Raw genomic sequence first — 24,424 nt, forward strand, 5'->3', positions numbered from 1 at the left:
TTATTCAGACCACTTTTTTAAATAATACCAAATCCAATAAATGAACATCCAATTGATAAGGAGAGTTTGAGAATATTTTAGGTGGGTTAAAGCTGCCTTAAATAGGACTCAATGACGCCACTGGATCAACTATAGCTAATAATCCTTTAGGAAATGATCTATAGGTAAGATTCTATGCGATGAACTAAAGTTCTATGTGATAGATGCGACTGAAAACAATTCGGTCAAGAGCCTCTAAACATTAATCGATTTGAGAGAGACATTTCAAGAAATTTTTGCAAAGAACAACGTATGTTTTTTACTTATCAATCCAATCATCAAATTTGACTTTTAACGTAGAAATAAAACAATAAATTAAATTAAGCAAAAATGTGCCTTGTTAAAATTTCGATTTTATTTAAAAAACGTTAGAAGTGGCAGATTAAAAAAAGGCATGGTCGGAGAACGAATTTTAAAAATAATTGTAATTAATTTAGTTTTTAGCGCGAAAATTGATGCAAGTTTTCAATTTTAAAATGGTGTTAAATTTATTTATTTTGTCACGTATTTACTGATTATTAAGGTTACGTATTTACTGACTATTATACGGGTTTGTGTCCATTGTTTATATAATGGAAAGCAGTGTCACGATTGTTAGTTATATTCACTTCACATTAATTCTTTCTGCCTTACACTAAATAACCATACAATTAACCTTTCTTGATTATATCTTTTTCGCGCCAACTTTATCCGCAAGGTCTATGATAAATTTAAACAAGACATTTACTTGACGCAATAATTATTAGCGCCATAAGTGAGAATAAAAACTGGTATTGAACGCGATCGTGACCATTTGCATATGTGAATCAATCAACATAAGCTTAATTGACGTATTTTCTGGTGAAAATTGAATTTTTCTACTGTTTTTACGTCGACTTAATCACATCTTTTCAATCGAAAAAATTGCCATTTAAGGCAAATCTATTGTTAGTAATCCAAAAAATGATCGCCAGTTTCTGACACAGAAATATACCGTTATGTGTTTCGTATAGCTACCACAAATCGGTTAAATTTTCCACGGCCAGGAGCCAATTATTTTGAAAGCTCTCACCTAAACACAACATCTGTCATCAATTGGTTCCGACTAAACAAGATCGTAACATTTAAAAAGAAATTAAGTTTGCTGGCGCCTTAACAACGTTTAAACAGTTTGCCGAGTATATCTGTCAATGTCCTGGTGAAAAAAAGTTCAGTATCGATTCATCGCGTATATAGATTATTTGTTAATAAGATGAACTTTGAAGAATACAAAAACTGTTTGTTTTGCAATGATGCATTATTGCATCAACGAACTTTGATGGCCTAGGATCCGCACTTGCCATTGTATACATCAACGCACGTTCATGTATCATTTCTAATAATTATATTATCTAAGGGGACGGTAGAGCTACTATTGATGACCCGCACCGGGTCTTCTGTGATGGAAAGTTGCAGCCTCAATCATGTTTGGTTGTATCAGTTAACTCGGCTTCTACTTAGAAATCCTGGTAAAGCTTAGACACAGCACGCGTTTAAATTTTCAGTTCGATTTATTTATTCGGGATCTTGAAGTAGCACATCGAAAGTAGCACTTTAAGTGGCTGCTCTTGTACCTATAGAGTTCACGTCATCGGTTACGGTTCAATCATTATTGATCCTCTTCTTCGGAGTTTGACAATTGGACAGTTATAAATAGCTGCGGTAGATAGATAAATTTAAAAACAACCCACACTTTATCTAACTATGACAATTTGAAAATTTGGAATTTATGCAGAATTTGTCGCAACTTTTCATAAAACATCGAACGAGTATAAATGCATTGACCAAACCTTCATTACTGCATTTCTTATAACAATAATTAATGCTCTGTAAGTCCAACTGAGGAATAGATGTGAGTCCGACTGAGGAATAGAAGGCCGTAGACTGATTTTCGGATAGATAAAACATAGAATAAATTTTCATCTAAATGCATTAATTACTTAAATATTGATTGAGAAGAGGGCTAAATAGTTTCCACGTTGATTAAAATGATTGGATGTGCTATACTGATTTTTAAAATGTGTTCTAAATTCATGTAAAGAAAAGAGCGCTCGTGTGATGGTGCCCTCATTTTGATGGTGACTTCGAGTCTTAATTCCTCACCAAAGGATGGGCAACTCAGACGTCGTCCACCGCATTTAGATTGGGCTCTATAAACAAAATTAGCGGAGCCTCACATACACGACATACATACGACATTCACCAGATGCACATACGATCAGTCACATGCAGTCTATATCAATCATACAGGTCATTTTTTTCGTCACAGGAAAACGATCACTTATTTGCCACATGCGACCGATCATTTGTTCGCCACATGCAACCGATCACTTATTCGCTGCATGCACACGATTAATTATTCGCCATCACATACGATTAATTATTCGCCACGGTCAAGCAATCACTTATTCGTCACGTGTGAGCGATCACATATTCGCCACATGCACACGATTAATTATTTGCCATACACATACGATCAATTATTCGCCACGTGTGAGTGATCACTTATTCGCCACGTGCACATGATTCATGGAATCATGATACGATCGAATGATTACTCGCCATATATATACGATCGACTATTCGCTTCCTGCAAACGATCAATTATTTGCAGCAATCGATCAATAATTATTCGTCAACTATTCCCCAATCAATCAACTATTCGCCACATACAAACGTACACGTATAACTCTCATTGGACGTGCTACACTAATTTTTAAAATGTGTTCTGAATTCATATAAAGAAAAGAGCCCTTATTGCCCTCATGTGATTGTGCCCTCATGTGATGGTGCCCTCATTTTGATGGTGATTCCAAATCTTAATTCCGCACCAAAGGATGGGCAACTCAGACGTCGCCCACCGCATTTAGATTGGGCTCTATAAACAAAATTAGCGGAGCCTCACATACACGACATACATACGACATTCACCAGATGCAAACGATCAGTCACATGCAGGCTAGAAGAGAATCGGCAACAGGCCATGGGCCTATTTCTTCAACGCCGACACTTCTATTCTATATCAATCATACAGGTCATTTTTTTCGTCACAGGAAAACGATCACTTATTCGCCACATGCGATCGATCACTTGTTCGCCACATGCTAACGATCACTTATTCGCCACATGCACACGATTAATTATTCGTCATTCACATATGATTAATTATTCGCCACGGGCAAGCGATCATTTATTCGCCACTTGTGAGCGATCACCTATTCGCCACATGCACACGATTAATTATTCGCCATACACATACGATCAATTATTCGCCACGATCGAGTGATCTTTTATTCGCCACTTGCACATGATTAGTTATTTGCCTTATATATACGATCGACTATTCGCATCCTGCAAACGATCAATTATTCGCTGCAATCGATCAATTATTCGTCAACTATTTGCCATTCAATCAACTTTCGCCAAATACAAACGTACAAATGCACCGGGAAAAACTGGTAACCCAGTCTGCTTTTCTTACAGGTTTAACTTTGATTACCTACACGGGTCTGAAAAAAATCTGAAAATTGTTTTTATTTCTGAAAGGGTGACTGTTTTTTTGCACTGATTTCATTATTTCATTTTGGGTCATGATAACTTCAATTAATGCATTGAAAGGGCATTAATTTGAATTGAATTCTCATTTTACATTTAATTAAATGTCTATAGCACCTCACTTCCCACCACAATATCGATTAATTTTTTATTTAATTTTTAACGATGTCAAAATTTTAAGCTTTCCGTTTCCATGTTATGCGATTTATAAAGCGTGGAAGTGCACATCCAGCACTAGTATTAGTGGGTATGAGTCTTGTTTGAACGTTCATTGTGAGAGGTGCTACCTTACTATCGCTCTAAGTTCGAACCTAAATCTGTCCAAAGTGCTTAGTCCCGCGTTTTGAACATAAATTTTTATTATTGATCAACTCCTGTGACTAGTTTATAGTAAAACTCAGTGTTTCCAAGTGCTAAGAAGACAGCCATGTCTGCCTCTTCATCCGGCCACACAACAAGCTTAGAAGACCACAGCTCAACAATGGCGGACCTCTCGGGAACCGACGACTTTCCTTCGCCCTCCCNTCCTCCCTCCCTCACTCAGCTATCACAAAATAGCCCCCCGCCTCGACGCAGAGAAACCACATCAGAAGAACCCACACGAGCCCTCCCCTTCGCCGAACTCTGCATGAGCTTCCTCAAATCACTTTTCCACCAATGCATTCGTACTCTCTCAGAGTACTTAGCTACAGCAGACAGCCCTCTAGCCACGGTGATTCAACCTCTTCTTACCTCACTACTTAGCCATCTATCCTCCTCGTAATGCATCTTCCGTCAATTCTCCTTTGGAACGCCCGAGTACTCTTGTCCAAACACTCAGAACTCAAACTATTCCTATTCCATGCAAGCCCAACCCTAGTATGCATAACAGAGACGCACCTACAAGAACGACACTCACTTCGCTTTCCGGGATACACATCCTACCGACAAGACAGAGCTGACGGCTATGGAGGACTACTCATCCTAGTCAGCACCCAAAAGCAGCAAAGAGCAGCCACACTCGAACCTTCCGCAGACGGATATATGCAATCGCTCGCAGTAGATGTGGCCCTTTTTGGGACCTGGTCCCGCATCCACCTCTTCTATAATCACTGCTGTCCAATCTCCCAGGCAGAATTTGAACACTACTTCTCCCTCATCGGAGATCAGGACCTCATCTGTGGCGACTTTAACGCGCGTCATCCCCTATGGGACACTCCAAATACTAGGCAAAACCGCACTGGCACCTCCCTCTTCAACGCAATCATCAAATCTCGTCTATTGCTCCTCAATCCACCGGGCCTGCCGACTCGCATAGACCCTCATACCGGAGGGAGTTCAGCGCTGGACCTATTTTTCGGCTCTCCATGTTTCCACTCGTACTCCGTTTCTCTTGGACTGGACCTGGGGAGTGACCACACCCCCCTACTATTACAACACACTCTGCAACGACCTCTGAGGCTCCAGACTCGCCCGCGATGGTCTCTCCCTCGCGATTTTGGCGCGGTGGAGTGGGGGATTTTTTTTAAAAAAAGGCCTCCCACACTCACCATTCCAACAAAAAAAAAGGATTGGAGTGCGACTCTGGCGAGGAAGAGCATCCCCCGCGGAGATACCCCACAGGAATCGCATCAGGTTTTCTCCCGTGTGCTGAGACAGCACAGGGAGGACCACTTTAAGTTGAGGCAGTCAACCCGCCCGCACAGGCCGGGTTGCCCTTGGTGGACAGCTAGCTGCGCTCGAGCGGTCTACGCCCGGAGGAGAGCCCGAAAACTCTTTTTCCGGCATCCAACTCCAGCAAACAGGACCACCTACACCACCAGATATCAAGAAGCAAAAACTGTAGTCGAGCTGGCAAAGAAGAAATCTTGGGAGAGTTTCCTCTCCCAAATTAGCTCCCGGACTCCTACTGCCACGGTCTGGGGAATGTTTAGGGCGGTATCGGGTCGTTTGCCCCCTTCGGCGATCCCACTGACAGCTGCTGCCCCACTCACCCCTGAGGGGACGGCGGAGGCTTTGGCAGCTCATTTTGCGAAATCGCTCTCCCATAGATGCGCAATTTCGCCGACAAAGGAGATCGAGATTGAGAGAGCGCTAATCTGCGATGACGACTCGGCAGTAAACTGCCGCTTTACACTCGAAGAGCTTTTGAGGGGAATGCGCCGCCTAAAAACTCGCTCCTCCCCTGGCGCAGATCTCATCCACAACGCTTTCCTCGCGCACCTTCCTCCTGCTAACCACTCGGCACTGCTCGCAATCTTTAACCAATCCTTCCGGCTCGCGGAGCTTCCCCGCGAATGGCAAACCTCACTCATAATACCGATCCCCAAACCTCAAAAGGATCCTTGTGCCCCCTCGTCATACCGCCCAATCTCTCTGCTGTCCTGCGTGGGAAGGCTGATGGAGAGGCTGGTGTGTGACCGACTCTCGTGGTACCTAGAAAAATAGGAGTCTTTCCTCCCCCATCACTTTGGTTTTCGGCGTCGCCATTCGACTATGGACGCCTTAGTACCACTCGAGCACGAGATCCAAATTATTCTGCGCTCCGGACGAGTCCTACTGGCAGTCTACTTCGACCTCAAAGGAGCTTTCGACACTGCATCTCATTCCGGCATACTCTATAAACTAGCACAAGCAGGAATTAAAGGCCGCATGCTGCGCTGGACTCGGGCATTCTTGACGGACCGATCCTTTTATGTATCTGTAGCTGGAAAGACATTACCAACACACCCTACTAAGTCTGGGGTCCCTCAAGGCGCTATCCTAGCGCCACTCCTGTTCAATGTACTTCTTAAAGATATTCCGTCGATCCCAAACGTCACCACAGCTATCTACGCAGACGTTATTACCATGTTCGCAGTTTCTGACACTCTGGCCGACGCAGGTGACAGACTTCAGAGGGCGATAGACGAGTTTGTGGTCTGGGTTGACACTTGGTCCCTCACCCTAAATCCCACAAAATCAGCATTTCAAATATTCACCGAAAACGAAAAATACATCCTCTGCCTTCACTCCACATCTCTGGCACGCCAATTCCAAATATCCGCCATCACCGCCTTTTAGGCCTCATACTGGATTCTTCCACCCTCACTTGGAGAGCCCACATTGACAGTCTCCTGACACGCTGTCAAAAACGACTAAAATGTACACACTATTGGGAGGAGACACTGCCAGTTCACTTGCCTGGCCTCAGACCTGCCGAGCAGTTGAGCAGTTCATCAGCGCAACACATCGCTTTGGCCAATAATTTTGAACAAGAGCAGTTCACGGAGTGAATCGTATAAAGCGTAGCATTCCGTCAACCCACCGAATAATAATAATAATGTAAGACCAGTCGTCACCGGGGTCGGACGTAAGGCCGCCTCCTAGTAGTAGCGTAGCAGTCTTTCAATGTTGTTTGTGCAGTAATTATTCTGATAGTTATTATTCCTTTTGTTACAGATTCTGTTTATTGATAGGAAAAGTCCCCGATAAATTCAGTATAGACCTCATCTGAGGTGAGTTCCGTCATTTCCACTTGTTAAAATGCGATTGTTAGCTAACTGATATATTGTAATAAGATATATTTATTTATTTTTAATGAAACTTGTATCCTCTACAGGTCTAAGAAGTAGGAGGAGTAATTAAAACGCAAATAAAAAATTGTTACCGTTCTACTCCTCTTCAAGGCCCAGATCGGCTTCAATTAGAAAATTTCTGCGTGAAAAACCGGCTAACACTTAGCTTTTAACGCGCTAATTAAAATCGAAGCGAAAAAAATTCTGTCGATGCGAGCATGAGCATAATGTCAATAAATATCTCCATTTCCAATTTGGTTCTGATCGGTTTAGAATTGACAAACATATGCGTAGAATAAATTAAATTTATGCGTGGAAATTCGTCCTACAATTATCGAGTTGGCCGAAAATTAGTCTCAAATTGTTAATGTGGTCTTTGTGTTTGAGTCAACTGTTGATTTCAACGTCATATCTTAGCATATTTTAGTGATGTCGGCGCTGAAGAATAGGCCGGGTCGCCTGTCTTCGATTGTTATACTTTTCTTGACTTTTCCACAGGAGATCTAAAAACAGGTCTCGAAGCGAGAAGAAATGTCGCGTGGATGAGTTGCAACGTAGTTTTTTTAGTTTATAGTCGCGGCCCCTGGTATTGGTTCTTTTTTTTTAATTCTACTTATGCTTCTGGAACCTTTTATAAACTATGAGTATACTTGTATACTTCGATGAGGTCCCTATTGAGGTCCGCAAAAATTTCGATTTTAAAACTCAAAATTTAGATCTCATAATTCTAACTTAGGATCATCGTTCTTGAAGGACAAAAAGAATTATTATTGGGATTTTGTAATAGTTAGTAGCAACATTGTATCCTGACCAACACATTGTATGTCTACGTGAAGCGCGAAAGTAGAAATGTTCTAGAAATGTCTACACGCTTTTTGCCGCTTTGAGGTGAAGTATGTATCGAATATTTAAGAGGGAAAAAGTAGAAGAAAATATAAATAGGATAGATCTTAGAAGCTTTTCTCCATCCAACTTTATCTATTTTTAAGCAACGCTTTATTATAAGTTCGTCTCCTGGCAACATTTATTTTTCATCTTTTCATGTTACGAAAACGTTCGAGTTGTGTTTTGCTTGGTGAGCAGGCACGGTGGTAGGGGTGCTGGTGATCTTATACGCGACCACGCTGGTTTCACGTTGTAGCCGATTGATGTACATTCACTACATTGTTCTCTTGATCTCAACGCGAACAAGTTCTAGTTTGAAGCTGCCTGTAACACTTCCATAAGCTGTGAATTGTACAGCTATTCATTTCGTATTCGAAGGTGAGCTTTATGAAATGAAATATTTTCACTATAAAGCATCGGTCATTAGACTTCTGAGTACCTACCTATTTACTTTGAAACTTCACTGACATCGTAGCTGACTAGCTGTAACTTTCTAACATTATTAATATATTGAAATAACTATGACTACAGTACAGTTGGCATAGTAGTACTTATGTTGCCAGGCTCTAATGGAAAGCTTCATTCTACAAATAAATTTGAACCAAAACATTTCAGTTGAATCAAAATGGGTCCACCCCAGTCCCTGCTGGCCCCTCAGCCCCTGCATAGATTTTTTTATTGTTAATAGACAACTTCAAAGTTCAAATCATACTCTTGACAACCTAGGATGTATCATCTGCTAAACTGCTATCACTGTTTACTGCAGTGGCAAATAGCAATCCATGTGATGTATATTGTATTTGTATCAAAATAATCAAATTGTATGCCATTGCCATTGAATGATTGATGTAGGCTAGGTATGTCCAGAGTCCAGACTTTAGAAGTCTGGTAGCCTAGCAGTTGCACAAGTGACTGATAAGTGATAGCCTACTAATCATTAATGGTTTGAAATTTTCTAAAATTATCTATTTTAGTTCATAGATTTTATTTCTATTTAATTATCTATTTTCATAGATAATTTCATCCATTTCTGTAGCATTGGCCTAGGGTTAACACTTAACACGGTATATTCCGACACATTAAGGACGCATTGAGAAATGAAAAACTATAAAAAAATAACCGTATGCGTTACTCAAGTTCTGTTTGCTTTACGTAACTCTCAAAACGGTGCACTACGCGCCAGCAACAATGAAACGTCACAAACTGTTGCCATATTTATTTAAAAGCCTTTAGAATGCTAACCTACCAAATCCCTATATTCCAATGCTGTGTGGTTGTGTGTAACTAAATTAGGCATGTTGTGAGACAAATTCTGGCCACGCTTCAAACTCTACTAATACGTAATTCTGACATCCTTGTGTTCGAATTCCGATCGCTGTCACGCTGTGTGAGCTGTATTCAGTGTATTGGAATACGACATGGCTTTGAATAATAACACTACTGTAAAATGGGGTAACTTTGACCACTTTTTTCTTCAAAATGATGCAATTTTTTTACTAGATACGTTAAACTTAAATTGAAACATGCAAAATACAGGTCTATACTCTAGCTTTACTCACCATAAATTGCTGGCTCCTGCCTCTCATAGTTTTGATGTAATTTCCAAAAAAGTGATGTCTTTGTTACCCCAGCTCTTGGGGTTTCTTTGACCAGGTGGTAAAATCAATTTTATTTTTTGGTAAAATAACTCCAGGTTGTGGTGCATTGTAGTAGAACTCTTCTAGTTATATATGCAAAAGACAAATTTTAGGAAAGTGTCATAGTTTGACATTTCTTAACTTAATCATCTATTAATTTATTTACGACTTGAAATCAGCAAATACAAGTATACTTAAAGGATTCCTTATATATTCACAGACTTGTTTAAAAGTCTCAAACCATAATATTCTTTCTACACAAACAGTTTATCACTATTTGGCAGAGCAAGGTCAACTGTCAACTTTGACACATTTTTTGAAGATATTGCTGGGTGACACACACTGTCTCTCTTTGGATCTCAACATTTTCCCGCCAGATGGCCCAGACCTAGTGTTTTGGCAATAGTTTGGCATGCAAAGGTATGACGTCACTATTTCAACCATCAATGAATGCGTGGAACTAAGACAAAGCTTAATATAAAGGAAAAACTAGAGAGGTGTCGGAATTACCCATGATGTTGGAATAGTGTTGTAAATAAATGAAATATACCGCGGTATATATGTTGGAATATACCGCGTTTACCCTAATTTTTTCCGTTAAAACTAAAAAAATCATTTATTTACAACACTTAGCCTATCTTTAACTTCACTTCTTGTTTGTTTGCTTGTTTGTCTGTCTTCTACATATCTTATAATCAATATTTAGGGAAAACACACCATATTCCAATGCCTTAAGGACGTAGCAAGAAATTAATGGCTATAAATAGATCACTGTATGCGCAACTCGAGTTCTGATTGGTTTACATCACTCTCAAAACACCACACTATGAGCCAGCAATGATGAAATATTACAAACTGTTGCCATATTTATTTAAAAGCCTTTAGAATTCAAATCTACAAAATTGCTGAATTCTGACTCTGTGTGACTAAATGCGGCATATTGTGAGACTAATTCCGACAGCGCTTCATAATCGTAATTCGGAATTCTGACCACCTGTGTCGGAATATGACCTCTTGTGTCAGGCTGTGTGTCGAAATTCTGACACCCTGTGTTGAAATTATTTTTTTATGTGTCTAAAACCGTCTCTTAAATCAAAAAGCTTGCTCATGGCCCTTGGTTAAAAAGTTTGGAGGCTGCTGTTCTAAGCCATGAACATCATCCAACTGTGAATGGTTTTGCACCATGTCTTTAATTTAAAATAATTATTTAAAGTTATGTATTGAAATATCCTCATTAATATATATACTTGTTTCTTAGAATGATGAAGAAACTTTGTTGGTGCTGGCAACTAACTGGTTGTTAATTTTTTAAATTGCTATCTCTTTTTCAACTGAAACAAATGAAGACACAGAGCAAGTGAGAGGCATGAGTATTGAAGCCCATGGTTAAAATGTCCCCAGAATTGTCTAAGTAACAATCATTGCAATAATTTATTTTAAATGTATACTTCCTACAAAAATTTGTCTTCTGCCAATTAATTACAATTTTTCAGAGTGTATTGCATCTGTTGGGCATACCTATTCAAAAAATATTCAAACCTATAATTACTTGTAGTATTCTATTATTTTTACAAGTATTCCTCTTCTAAGCCTATTTTTTCATTTCAGAATGACTGATGATATTCAGAAATTAAGAATATTGTTTGTAAAAAAATCTGAAAAGATTCTAGATAACTAATTAAAATCCAAACATTTTGCATCAACCAACTAAAATTATCAACTTGCATCATCTTTCATCCAACTGATGGTCCATGCAGTTGTTTCATTGTAACTAACAAAAAATAAAAATAAAATATGTAATTTATTTCAATTCTTCTACCATTTTCAGAATTACGCTTCCTCCGTATTAATTCATTAGTCAATGTTGTGCTCACTTCAAAAAGTGAGATAAAAGTGGATTGAGGGATCTGAATAGTTTGTTGCCTACAAAATCATTTTGGCATGCAAGCCTGCCAGGCCAATATGATGCATTGAGAGTGATTCTAAGGCCAAGGGACAGCTGATTTTCTATAAAAACTTATTTTTAAACTGAGGAAGACATCCTAATACTTATAGATGACCATTGTCACCAGGCATGGTGACATTAAAATGAACTTTAAAATTTTTTATTCATCTCTTTCAATTGTCTTGTTTTTAATTTCTGTAATATGGACCATGATCAGGTGATAGTAACTGAATTGCAGGAAATTCTGCATTCAGGAAGAACTTTTACTTCTACTGCAGTGCTAAGTGTAAAGGTTTCCCATATTGAAGTGGAATTAGCTGCGACTTTTCAGCTACTTGATGTTTTTTTTTTTTTTTAAGACATCCCATTGCTTATTTGAATGATGGGTTCTAAACTTACCTCAACTTATTGTATTTATTATTAATTGTATTTATTATTATTTAATGTTCCAGATGATCATTCCAATTCGGTGCTTCACTTGTGGAAAGGTTATAGGCAACAAGTGGGAAAGCTACTTGGGCCTCCTGCAAGCAGAGTATACTGAAGGGTGAGACTCGTACATGCCTTCTGTAAAGTTCATTCAAATGATGTCATTTGAATTAAGCATTCATCCACAGTAGATTTTTCACACAAAAAGAAAAACTAGCTAAAATATCTATAGACTCCCCTGAAATGGCCCAAATTTTTTTATGTTACTTTAGTGAAATTAGTGCAGGAACTAAGGTAATATTTTTAATTCCTTGTCGTTATGTGAGATGTAGAATTGTATAATATTTTATGGACCAGGACAGAATATTGTGATTATATAAAAATACATACTCAAATATGCATGCATTACTTGCTTGTATTCACCGACGCACTAGTGGAGCTGTTACAGATGACCAAATGCTTTAGTTTTGAGTTGTAAAATGATAGCAAACCTTTACCTTCTAATTTTGTGCAGTGATGCGTTGGATGCGCTGGGGCTACGCCGCTACTGCTGCCGCCGCATGCTGCTCACCCACGTCGACCTCATCGAGAAGCTCCTCAACTATGCTCCTCTAGAGAAATAAATCTCGCCCTCACGTATGCCTCCCATGCCAATGCCTGCTGTCTCTTGCTAGTTGCTACTGTTGGGTCTAATGTACTTGCTTGTCATTCATTCTGAGAACTTTTCATTTAATGTACTCGCTTATCACAATCGCGTGAATACTGCACATATGAGCTCCGGGAATATTTGCTTTCCTAAGATACTGATAGTCTTTATGAGGTAGAAACTAGTCCGTACTATTGTAAATTATTCAAAATTTTCATTAACTTTTCAAATTTTTTTCTGTTAGGCAATACGTTAGATTTTCTGTTAGTTTAGAATGTTAGAATTTTTCTGTTAGATAAATAATAAGATTAATTTATGATCCGATTCAGCGCAGTATGCGATAACTTTTGTCTCGGCATTTCCGAATGTTGACATTCTTTTAATATGATCTTCTATCATGTTGTTCGGACTATCTGCCATTGTTTCCTTGGATGGCATCGTCTCCATCATAAAATAATATCTGTTGTTTTGCAGGTGTTGGGGCCTATATCGTCATCCTGGATTTGCTTGGATTGGGCCTTACCTACTCGCAAATCTTGCGCGTTTCCATGGTTACAATAAAGTTTACAGATGTCCATTTTGACTCCACACCCTATTCAGACAGAATTTTCATGCCCCTAAAAACAGCAATGCATGATTTATTGGAAATTTTTGCCTATTAACGTAAGACACGCGCTGTACAATTAATCGAACGACAAGGAAATAGCGCCGTAAAACAATAATAAATGGCATGTGGTGCTTTCAAATAATGCCTTCAATTGTCACAGTAGGGTGATCGCTTTACACTATTATTTCTAGCATTTCTTGTTGTTTTACTTTATTAAAGTGAGCTAAATCAATTCTGTTGAAAATTCTGTGTGAAGTGTATACTGACTGTAACTAGATACCCGACCTTCAGATACAAACCGTTTTGTCGCGAGTAGATGTAACCGGCATACGGACTTACGGTATACAGTATTTAGATCTACACAGTGGTGGGCACAGCTAACCTTAAAGTTAGCTTCGATAACCGCTAATCCGCTAACTGAAAAGTTAGCTTCGATAACGCTAAACCGATAAATCACCAAAAAATGTAGCGGAATTTGCCGCTAACCGCTAACTTTTAATATATAAATTTAGATTTCGCTTAATTTTGGGGGGGGGAACTCTGAAAAAAAGGCCTAGAGAGTTGAACTTTCAGCCTTGAAAAGGAGCTTTCCAAAAAAGATGTAGCATGCTAAGATCAGATGATGATCAAGATGTACGTAACATAGATAATTAAATGAACAAATGAAATTAGGCAGTAGCTGACATTCAACATACAGTGTATTAAACGAATAAGAAATATTAAGGTTACACCAGGGTTACACACTCCTTTTACTCTGGCTTGCTCTTCGCCTTCATCTTCTCGAGGTGATGATTGTTGCCCTTCATGAACATCAGCCTCTCAAAATTGGCATCTGACAGGGTGGCTCTCTTGGCCCTCAAGATGTCCTTGCCTCTGTGGAAAACAGGCGCTCAGCTGCAGCACTGGATGGGATGGCTGTGTTGTACTTAACGAAAAGGTTCATCAACACCTCGCCCAAGAAGGCAACGTCAGTCAATTCCTCCTTCGAGCTGCTTTCCAGTCAGGTCTTCACCAAATCTGTGCCTTGGACTTCAGTGACCCGTGGGTCCTCCTGCACTCCATGGGCTGAGTAATGCTGCTGAAGAAGTCATCTTCCCCATCCTCGTCAGTGCTGGTGGTGGTGCTGCTGCCCTCCTCAACGGTCTCCCTCAGGGCTGTCTCAACGGCGGCCTCCATGGCCTTCTGTACCCTGCTGAGATGGCTGTGATTATGCTTTCCCAGCCAGAACAGGCGAAACTTAGAGTGGAAGGCCGCTGCCAGCTGGCACTCCTTGTCTTCTAGGAGGGGCCCAAACCTTTTCGTGATGCCTGCCAGCATTGCGTCCACCAGAGGACTGCAGTATAGGTGTGGGCGTGGCACATGGCTTACGACACTTAACATTAAATCAGAGATTTTTAAACATTTTTAGCGGACTTCCAGTTAGCGGAACTAAATTTAGCGGAAGTTAATTGGTCCGCTAAAGGTTTTCAAAGTTAGCTCAACAGCTAATCCGATAAGGAAAAAGTTAGCTTCGCTAATTAGCGGTTAGCGGAACTGTGCCCACCACTGGATCTACAGTATATACAAGTTTAAATAGTTGTGAGTGGGCTAGTTCCACACAAGCTACTCAACTGCCTGGAAGAAGCCGTTATCTCGATGGACATTTTTAATGTTCAGCTAACTCTTTTCATTATTAGATTGCGGGTTTCAAACAGCGGTCTTAGCCAACAGTCCAGTCTTGTCGAAAAAACTCTCCAAACACTTCGGAAGTAACGAGTTTTTGAAAAATTTCATAAAATCTGTGAAAAAATACTTGGGTGGGGGTTAACTCAATTGAGAAAGCAACATATGGCAGTCGAAATAGAAGTTTTATTGGTCAATAAACTCTAGTGATTTGTACGCGTTAGGAGAAAACTTAATGCCATATCTGCGCATTTTGCGCCACGATGGAGTTTATGCAATGACACGGGCTGAATATCATCAAACCCCAATTCAGGTTCATGGTAGATATCGCTCAATGCACGTGCAACAAATTATCACATCGTGATAATTCGTTACCTATTTTCTGTGATGCTGTTACGGTCAGTATTAATGAAAATAGTTCCTTTGTGGTGCAGGGCATGTTCAAGAAAATGGAAAGTAAAAATTTACCGCTAAATTGTATAATTTACTTCGCGACGCATTAACCATACGAATCGAAATTATGTACCTATCTTAACAAAAGATTGAACATGAGGGTTCCTTGTAATAACTTTATTACCTCGTAGCTCGACAGCAGGTTACTAGCGCAGGGGTTTGTCCTTTTTTTTTGTCCCTCAGACAACAATAAAGAAAACAAAATGCATTCCATTTACATCGTAATTATCAGCAACAATTTCATTGAAAATTTTTATCAGCAACAGTTGAGTGAACCGCCAGTCGTTGAATTATAAAATTTCCCATACAATTCGAAATGGCAGCATCTCGTGACCTCTGCTGTCTGTTGTCGCGAAGGGACTTGAAGTGCGGCTGTAAAGTTTTCAAGACCTTTTAATCCCTCGAGATAACAAGTACCCAGAGTTCGCTTGGACCGCCAACCCAAGGCCATGCTGGACGCACCACTTTTGTGACGACAACCGAACACCGCTAACTGAGCTTCCAAGCTCGAACCAACGGCTGCCTCCTCTCATCTCGGTGCCGTTATCACTGAGGTTGCTAATGAGGGCATCATCATTCGCATGTAAGCCAGAGACCGACTTCATGTGACTAGAAGTCACGAGATCTGCACGCGAAACTGCTGGTTGATACAGGCCCTAAAAGTTGATGCCTAACTATCGTATTCCGAAAATGAAAAACTTGAATTATTTTAAACAAGACGGCCAGCATATTATTGATCCGTGTCAATAAATAATTTTTCGGTAAGAAATATTTTCATACAGGCATTCCGTAAGACTTGTCGCTACTTTTTTAATGAGCATTATTTCGAGAGGATATTATTATAGAAACCCAAGGTGGTTGTGGGTGGGAGAAAACTGCAGCCCAAGCTATGCATAAAGTGATCGTAAGGACAAATCTGCCTTAAGGCCCGTTTACACTAGTGGCAACGACATAACGACATGCGCTTTGAGTCGTTTGCTGCAGTGCCTCACCGCGCACAACCGTTCACACTACTTTTGTACTCAGTAGTTTGGGACCGCGCGGCGCGCGCTTTGAACACTAGTTGCCACCAAGACGTCAATGAGGATGGATGTAACCGAATTTGAGCTGTGGCCATTGTTCTCGGGTGTGCTGCAGTCCATCATTCTTCGCACTATGCCAATTGTAAACGAGAATTTAGCATAGGCATCATAATTAGAGAACTAGCACATTCAAAAAGATACAGTTTATAAAAAATATAGTCTATTCTTAAATAGAAAGTTCCAATATTCTTACCGATATTATATCATCCTTTGAAATCGCTAAACGGTAATGCATAAATTGTCAGGAGTTGCTAAAATCACATAAACTAAACACGTCATGTAAGGTCAAGAAGCGCATGCAGAGGCTGCAGAGCGCCTCTGCATGCGCTTTGAGGCACTTGACTCTCGTGTGTTGCCCCTAGTGTGAACGGGCCTTTATAGTGGCGCTCCTAACACTAATAAGTATGCGTTTAAAAATTACTTTTTAAAGACAACACTTCCAAAGAATCCAGTGTCTCCAATCTTACCAATGTACAATGAATTTCTCATTTAATTTTCAAATTAAAAAATTAGTTTTTCAATTTTTTTTTTATATATAAATTTTTTAATATATAATTTTTTTCAAAATTATTTATTTTGACATTTGATTCATGCATTGTCTCCAACTTTACACAAGTGTGCAAAATTTCAGATTGATAGGATAAGTAGAAGTGTATTAAATTTCGATTACAAGATTTGTAGCAGACAGACAGACAGACAGACAAACAAGAAGTGAAGTTAAAGAGAAGTGTTGTAAAAATAATTACCATTCTGATAATTAAATTTGATTGTTTGAAGACTGCCCCTCTACAGTACTCATTTTGGTTTTCACTATCGAAAATGGCGCATCCATGCTACTGAGGTCTGGCGGAGGCATATTAGGATGCATTTTCAATAAGTGAAGTTTAAGTTTGTCTTTAAAATTGACTCGATAGCCACAGAAAGGACACTCAAAAGGCCTTACGGCAAGGTGGGTCGCCATGTGGCGTTTCAAATGCCACAATCGGCCGAAAGTTTTTGCGCACGAAGGACACGAAAACTGTTCGCCGCTTTCGGTTGAACGAGAAACCGATCTGACATCCAGGTTAGGAACTGATGAGCAGAGATTCTGGTCTAGAGCTGACATATAGGAGCAATCGTCCTCCCGTTCCGAGACTGGGTTCACTGCAGGGAAGAGCCCAGCCAGATTTCGAGAGGGGGCATCAGGTTCGCCGTACGCAAGTGTGTGGTCACGCCTTGCTTCCGATTTCTTGGTATCATCCAAGACTGTACGAGGCAGGAAAATGGAAGGCGACGTCTGAAAAAGTAAAATTAAATTGACTTAGTTTGCATATCAAAATGAAAAATTTTCATGCGATTGTAAAAATCTCCATTGATACGATGGTCCAACAACGGCGTCGTAGCGCAAAATGTTCAAGTACAATGCGGCAGCATTTCTGCGCGAGTCTACAGAAGACAGCAGGTACAATTCTAAACAAGACGGACCTTAACTAAACCTTAAGCAGTGAAAATAAATCCGCAATAAATAAATGCGGAGAATAAATTTTGTTTAAAGCGAAATTGGTGTTTTCGCAAGAAGCTTATTTTAATGTGGGCCAGTTATGAGAAAAAATTAGTACGGTGCCTCGGTGTAATCATGTCGAACATAGGTGTAAAAAACCGCGCTTAACCCTTTACCGCCTGACACGAGTAACCGGAGCAATATTGTCACAAGCCTAATTCCCAAAATGGATACGTTCTAGCGGGCGCAAAAATGACTTGCACTGATGGTTGCCGACACGTACGACAACTTTAAAATGTTCTCTGTTGCGTACAAACGTCCTCTGGTTGCTACACTCATTGTTTACGTATAATTCAATTCAAGTTGATAGTTATGTTCCCGGAGAGTGACATACGGCTGTAGCGGTTTAATACACCTATTAGATCATAAGCAAGGCAGAAACGATAGCGGAAATCAAGCATAAGTTATAAGAATGAACCGACAACGAACACGGTCCTTATATTTATGATAGAACAAAATTACTTCTGACACCTTTCCTTCCCCCGCGCTAAAATATTTCCCTAAAACTCCCCTCTGCATTCAACCGAATATCAGTTGGTACTCTGAGCATTAACAATGAAATTCTTGTTGACAAGCAAATATTAATTCAGCCGCTTGGTCTAAGTACGGCGAGTTGAGTTCAATAATAAAAAAGATCAATGGTACATAAAATAGCATCTACAGTTATGCTCAAGTTGCATCACTTTAACATATAAAGGAGTGTTCCAAAAATATCAAATCTTAAATTGGCAGGTTAAACAAATGATGCAAGGGAGACTTTTTGTGGAGGGAAATTCACTCGCAGCCGTGAATTATTTCACATCTGCGGGCAGCGTCAGTTGCTGGAAGGCGGCGTATGTGCGGAAACGTGAAGAGAGCGATCATCGGATTTCGGTTTAATCACTAAAATTGCTAACAATGGAACATAAGCAATGCTTCCTGAGCACCGAAAAGGGCAATAAGAACAGAGACCGCAACTTTCTGAAGACCGTGATCGCAGGCGACAAGTCATGGCTGTGTGGATAGGACTCCGAAACGTAGATGCCATCTTCACGGTGGAAACATCCGCCATCCCTGAGGTCTAAAAAACACGGTAGGTTCGCAGCAAAGAAAAGGGCGTATTGACCGTTTTCTTTGATTCCAGGGGTGTGTGATGCGCACAAAAAAGCAAGTCGTTACAAAGAACTACCAGGAGGTCCTTCAATAACTTTGTGATGCTTGCTGTGCCACGCCCCGGCCCTAAGTTTTTGCAGCTCCATCTATTCTGCGCTTTCAATTCAGGCTCTCTTTTCCATGCACAACACTCCTTTGGTTTGTCAGGTTCCCTACTAAACCAACATAATTTCAAAAAGTCAAGTGAGTTATGAAGTGCAAGTGAGTCAAGAATCATAGTGAGGAATGAGGTGGACCTGCATAATACCATTTCGCAGATGCGTTTTCAAAAATGGCGAAACCGCAGGGAGCAATGTGGTCACCATCAAGGAGACTTCTTTCGAGAATATTCAAGTTTTAGACCTCTATAACGATAAATATAGGAATGCCGGCCGTAGTTTCGATGCTGCTTGAAAACCCATCATAAGTAACGAGAAATGCAGCACTTGGTACAATCATACGTCAAAAATTTCGAAAACGGAAAAAACGCGCAACTAAAAAAATATAACTCAGTACTCACTGCAGTGAGTGACAGAGCGCGCATTTTCTCGTCGACGAAAATTTGAGGTCACGGACAGACGGATGGACAGACAGACAGACGGACATGGCGAGCACAATAGTGCATTTTTTCCATAAATGAGAAAATGCGCTAAAAAGAGAAAAAATCACGACCAATTTGGATGTCTTTGATAAATTTTCGAATACTAAATATTGAAAATGAGCCATTCAAAATTACTGCACAATTTCATAAGTAGTTTTGTCGAAGGTTTCCCCATCTGCGAATGAATGAAACTTGAAAACTGCTGCCCCATTGCGCCTTGGGAAACAATCTGGCGCAAAGTAAGTGGGACTCGCATCGTGCCAAGTGAAAATAACGAACAATTTAAGGCACTGACGCGCTACTGGGCCTTGCAGCGAATTTTCCAACTTACGCTGCAAGGCGCACTTAAATGAGCTATCAGCTTTCTGGAAGGAGAAATGTACATAGGAACAGCTAACTTTACTGAAAAATATCTAGAGGGATCATAAGGCCATGAAAACTTCAAGTCCTTCGCACTTCCTATTAATTTACGCACTAATTTTTGCACTTAGTTTTAATTGCATCATAATAATATTATTGTATAATATTAGCCATAATATTTTCGAAGATAAGGTTCAAACGGCAAAATACTTAAACTACCGACTAAGACCGTACATTTAGTTGATCACTCAGGACCATAATAGTCTACTTGTGACTAGAAAAACAAATGGCGGTGCTAGAAAATGAATTGATAATTTGTCTCGATATATATTCTTATGAATTCAACTTGAATTGTTTCAAACAACACGATAATTTACTCGACTAAGATGGCAGAAAAATATTACAACAATTTTGGGGCAGGAGTAAGAGAAGATATAAAAGGAAATGTTACATTTAAAGCCACTTTCATTTAAACTAGTCGTGTTAAGACATTTTTTCTAGAATAATGAATAGCGATCGCTCTTGCTGAACACGTTTAAACTTACAACATGAAAAACTTCAAATTAGTATTAAGTTGCATTATGAATATTGCACTAAACATTTTTGGGTAGTTTTTAGATAATCATCAGTATATACAATTTTTAGTGCGTCATCTCTTGATTTCAATTGAACGTAGGAGAAAGAACAAGATCATTGTGCATGTTCTTAATGTGCACTTGAAGGTTTGACTTGACGTTAGCAGCGTGTGGACAGAACGGACAGTTGAAAGGTTTGACCGCAAGATGGATGTTCATGTGGCGCTTGAGGTGCCACTGTCGGGCGAAGAATCTACCGCACACCGGACACGGAAATGAGTTAGGTCCCTCGACCGAAGAGCTGCTGCCGCCGGGTAACATTAAACTCGATGTTCCTTCCCCGAGGAACAGAAGCTTGGGGTCGCTCATCAGGGTAAGGTCCAAGTCCTTCTCGTCATCAGCGTCCGACCGTTCGAATTTTCTGCGGTTTGTGGTCGCATAGCGAAGCAAATTTGCCGATGAGAAAACAGAGTCGTCTTCTTCCGTGGTTCGACGTGGCTCAGGAGGGAGTGTTTGATCTCTTCGTTCGCCGCGGCTTGAGGATAGTCTCTGCAAGACAAACAATGGTATTCCATCATTTTCAGAATCTCCATCAATTGCATAAGCTATGGATTTAAAATTGCATTTATTTTCGAGAATTAGACGCATCACAAATTTGCGCAAATCGGGATATAAAATTCCACCGAAAATCAGTGCTTTATTTGGTCATCATTCAAGTTTCAGATCTAAGAATTTGAGGCTGCTGCAAATGGCTGAAAACATTGAGGTCCGAAGAATGTCGATTTTTTTCAGAAAAAATCATTTCGATGAAAGAAATACAGAAACGTATTCGACACGATACATTCCTGGAATACATCTTGTTCATGGGAAAAGAAACGCAACTCATAATGAAACCAAATTTTTTTTGTAAAGACAATACACGACATAAAGTTGTACCTTGTACAGCTCCCGAACAGGGAACTGAGGAACAGCAACTGCACCCATACATCGATACATTACAGTCATTATTTCTACGGTAAAGCGTCACTAGGAAATTAGTTACTTATTATTATACGAAGTACAGAAATTATTTTGAGAACAGGCACACCACTACATATCGCACAACCAGTAGTTAATAGACACTTAGCACGCTGCAAGGCCCACTTACTTAACCACGTAACTAAATAATTACTAAGAATATACCTGGTTTCCACCAACAATAGGCGTTACAATTATTTTTTTTTTCAAAAACTATGTTGATGCATATTTTGTTTAGCAAGCACAATTTATCCTAATACCAGATAAATCTCGAGCACAAATCTTTTGTTTTCGCAACTGCTCCAGGTGAAGTAGAACAGCTAATTTTACTGAACATGAATGTTTACATCCACGAAAAGTTCATTTTGTATTAAACAGTGTCAGATAAATTTCAAAGTTATTAGATGCCGGTACTTTTGAAAATACAAATATGAGATATATACTTGGGAAATTAGAGCAAGAAAAAAATGTAAATACTTATGAGAAGCTGAAAATATTTGTCCGATCCCTTTAGTATATTTACCATGCGATCACAAAGACAGCAAAACAAATACTTTCTAGGGTAACAATATAGAGAGTAGAATGCCGGCGAATGAGTATAAGCTTAAGTAAAGAGAGTAACGGAGCAACGATGGCATCAGAGAGCATTATTACGCTTACAAAATGAAATGGATTGACTGTTTTTTTTTTAAATCGTGCAATCCCAGTATGCTTGTCATCCACCCTATGTCGGTTAGAAGTGCCTACAAATTGTTCGTTATTTTTCAAGCTATAATCTATGACATCACAACCATCGATTTTGTAGGTAAAATATGAGGTTACAGTAATAAACGCACAACTTGATAAAATGTGCCGTAGGGTAAACCATTGTTAAAAACCAAGTTAGATGACAAAGGAAAATGAAAAATTTATCGAAAGAAAATTTAAAACAAAAAACTCGTGATTGAAATCTATGAATTAATTACTCGGCAGATTTGCCAGAAAGAAATGACGAAGATGATTTATTGAACGCTGCTGTCGTCGATAGAAAAACCAAAAGGCTTGTCACTGTGTTGAATTTTCACATGTGCCTTGAGGTTGTGCTTGAAGTTAGAGCGGTGGTTGCAGTAAAGACATTTGAATGGCCTCATGTCCATGTGAGTGTTCAGATGACGACGTAATTCCCAACCACTGGCAAATATTTTTCCACACAACGTGCACGGTTTCTGCGGAGGAACACCGTAAGCATGACTTCGTCCACTGGACGGATCACCTAGAGACTCTTCGGTTCCAAAGATCTCAGTTGATATTAGTCCTACTTGAAGATCTGAAGTTAAATTCACGGTGGATGAGAATCCTTGGGCTAAGTTAAGGACACTTTCCCGTCCCGTGAATCGAGTTTCTCCCAACCGAGATGCCTTGGTGCTTAACATAGTAGATCGCTGGCCGCGAGATGAGCTATCAGCTTTCTGTAAGAAGAAATGGTACATAGTTTCATTCATACAGAAATGATGCTGATAAGTGAAAACTTTGCGTATAAAACGAGTGCATTAGTTAATGTGTAGCAATAGTAAATCCGATTAGTGAAAACATCGCATGTAAAACAGGTGCATTAAACAAACTGGTTCCAAATTTCAACTACTAAGCCTCAAGATTTAACATCGATACGTAGCCAATTTGTTAAACGATAATTAATTAATAACAAGTAGAAGGTAATACTATTAATTTAAGGGACCATGTAAGATTGTAAAAAATTGCGTCAAGCCCCAATCGAATACTATTGTATTACAATATTACAACAAACATGAAATAGGAAATCGCTTCCCATCAAGAGACTCTTGGTTAGATTCTCTGCCATTACCAATCAAATTTTAAGCCTTGGTGCATAAACCTACTACATACATCCATTGTTTAATTAACGTCAGGAAAGGCATTTAAAAAAAAGTTCAGTCGCGGTAGATCACATCAAGTGATCCACGACTGTCACTCCATCGGGTCAAAGCCGATACACGAACGCCCTTTACTTGCCCAATAGCAAAAAATGGATAGATCAAGTTATAAATAGTCATATCACCTATTTATTTACACTTGTGAGAGAAGTTTCACTGGCTGACAGAAGTATTGACGTTTTTCAAAGACAAGACAAGATTTTCGTCCGATGCGTGCATGGTGAATATGTGATGGCGCATATTATGCTGCATACTAGCGCGATGCGGACACACGGGACACTGGTATGGTTTTTCTTTGGTGTGAGTACGCAAGTGTCGCTCGAGACCTTGACGACGGTTACGACCATAGATGAGCTTGCCGCAGAAAGGACAAGGTATTGACTGAGGCGTAAGAGTGTTAGCTGAGCTGGTGTCTCTGAGAGATCCTAACATGTTGTCGATCTGGAACTTGGAGCGACGTTGAGCGTCGAGTCCAACTTGCGGCAAAGCTTCGTAGATCGTCGCTGCCATCTGCAACACGAAGGAAGAGCGCTCAGTTCAGTGTTACTCTAGAGCAGTGTTCCCAAGGTGGGCGATATCGCCCCCCTGGGGGCGATGGAAAGATCTGTTGGGGCCTTTGGAAAGATCTGTGTTTAACCTTTCTCTTTCAAAACATACTAAATATCAAGAAAGAGGCGTTTGTTTTTATATATGTCTGTCGGCGAGGGGGGGGCTATAGATGCACTGGGGAGCCAAGGGGGGCCCCAGCCTGAAAAAGTTTGGGAACCACTGCTCTAGA

The 24,424-nt window shown here is 39.9% G+C and overlaps 1 long non-coding RNA gene across 1 annotated transcript; it reads right to left on the bottom strand.

Annotated features, from left to right (window-relative positions):
- Nucleotides 1-21,588: 21,588 nt before the first annotated feature.
- Nucleotides 21,589-24,151, bottom strand: LOC125179412. Its single transcript, XR_007157261.1, has 2 exons — nucleotides 23,772-24,151; nucleotides 21,589-23,166 (listed from the first exon to the last, which is right to left on the bottom strand). It is a non-coding gene; the product is annotated as an uncharacterized LOC125179412 (long non-coding RNA).
- Between the last annotated feature and the right edge of the window lie 273 nt (nucleotides 24,152-24,424).

This window comes from Hyalella azteca, unplaced genomic scaffold, assembly GCF_000764305.2.
Source record: "Hyalella azteca isolate HAZT.00-mixed unplaced genomic scaffold, Hazt_2.0.2 contig2126, whole genome shotgun sequence".
Lineage (NCBI taxonomy): Eukaryota > Metazoa > Arthropoda > Malacostraca > Amphipoda > Hyalellidae > Hyalella > Hyalella azteca.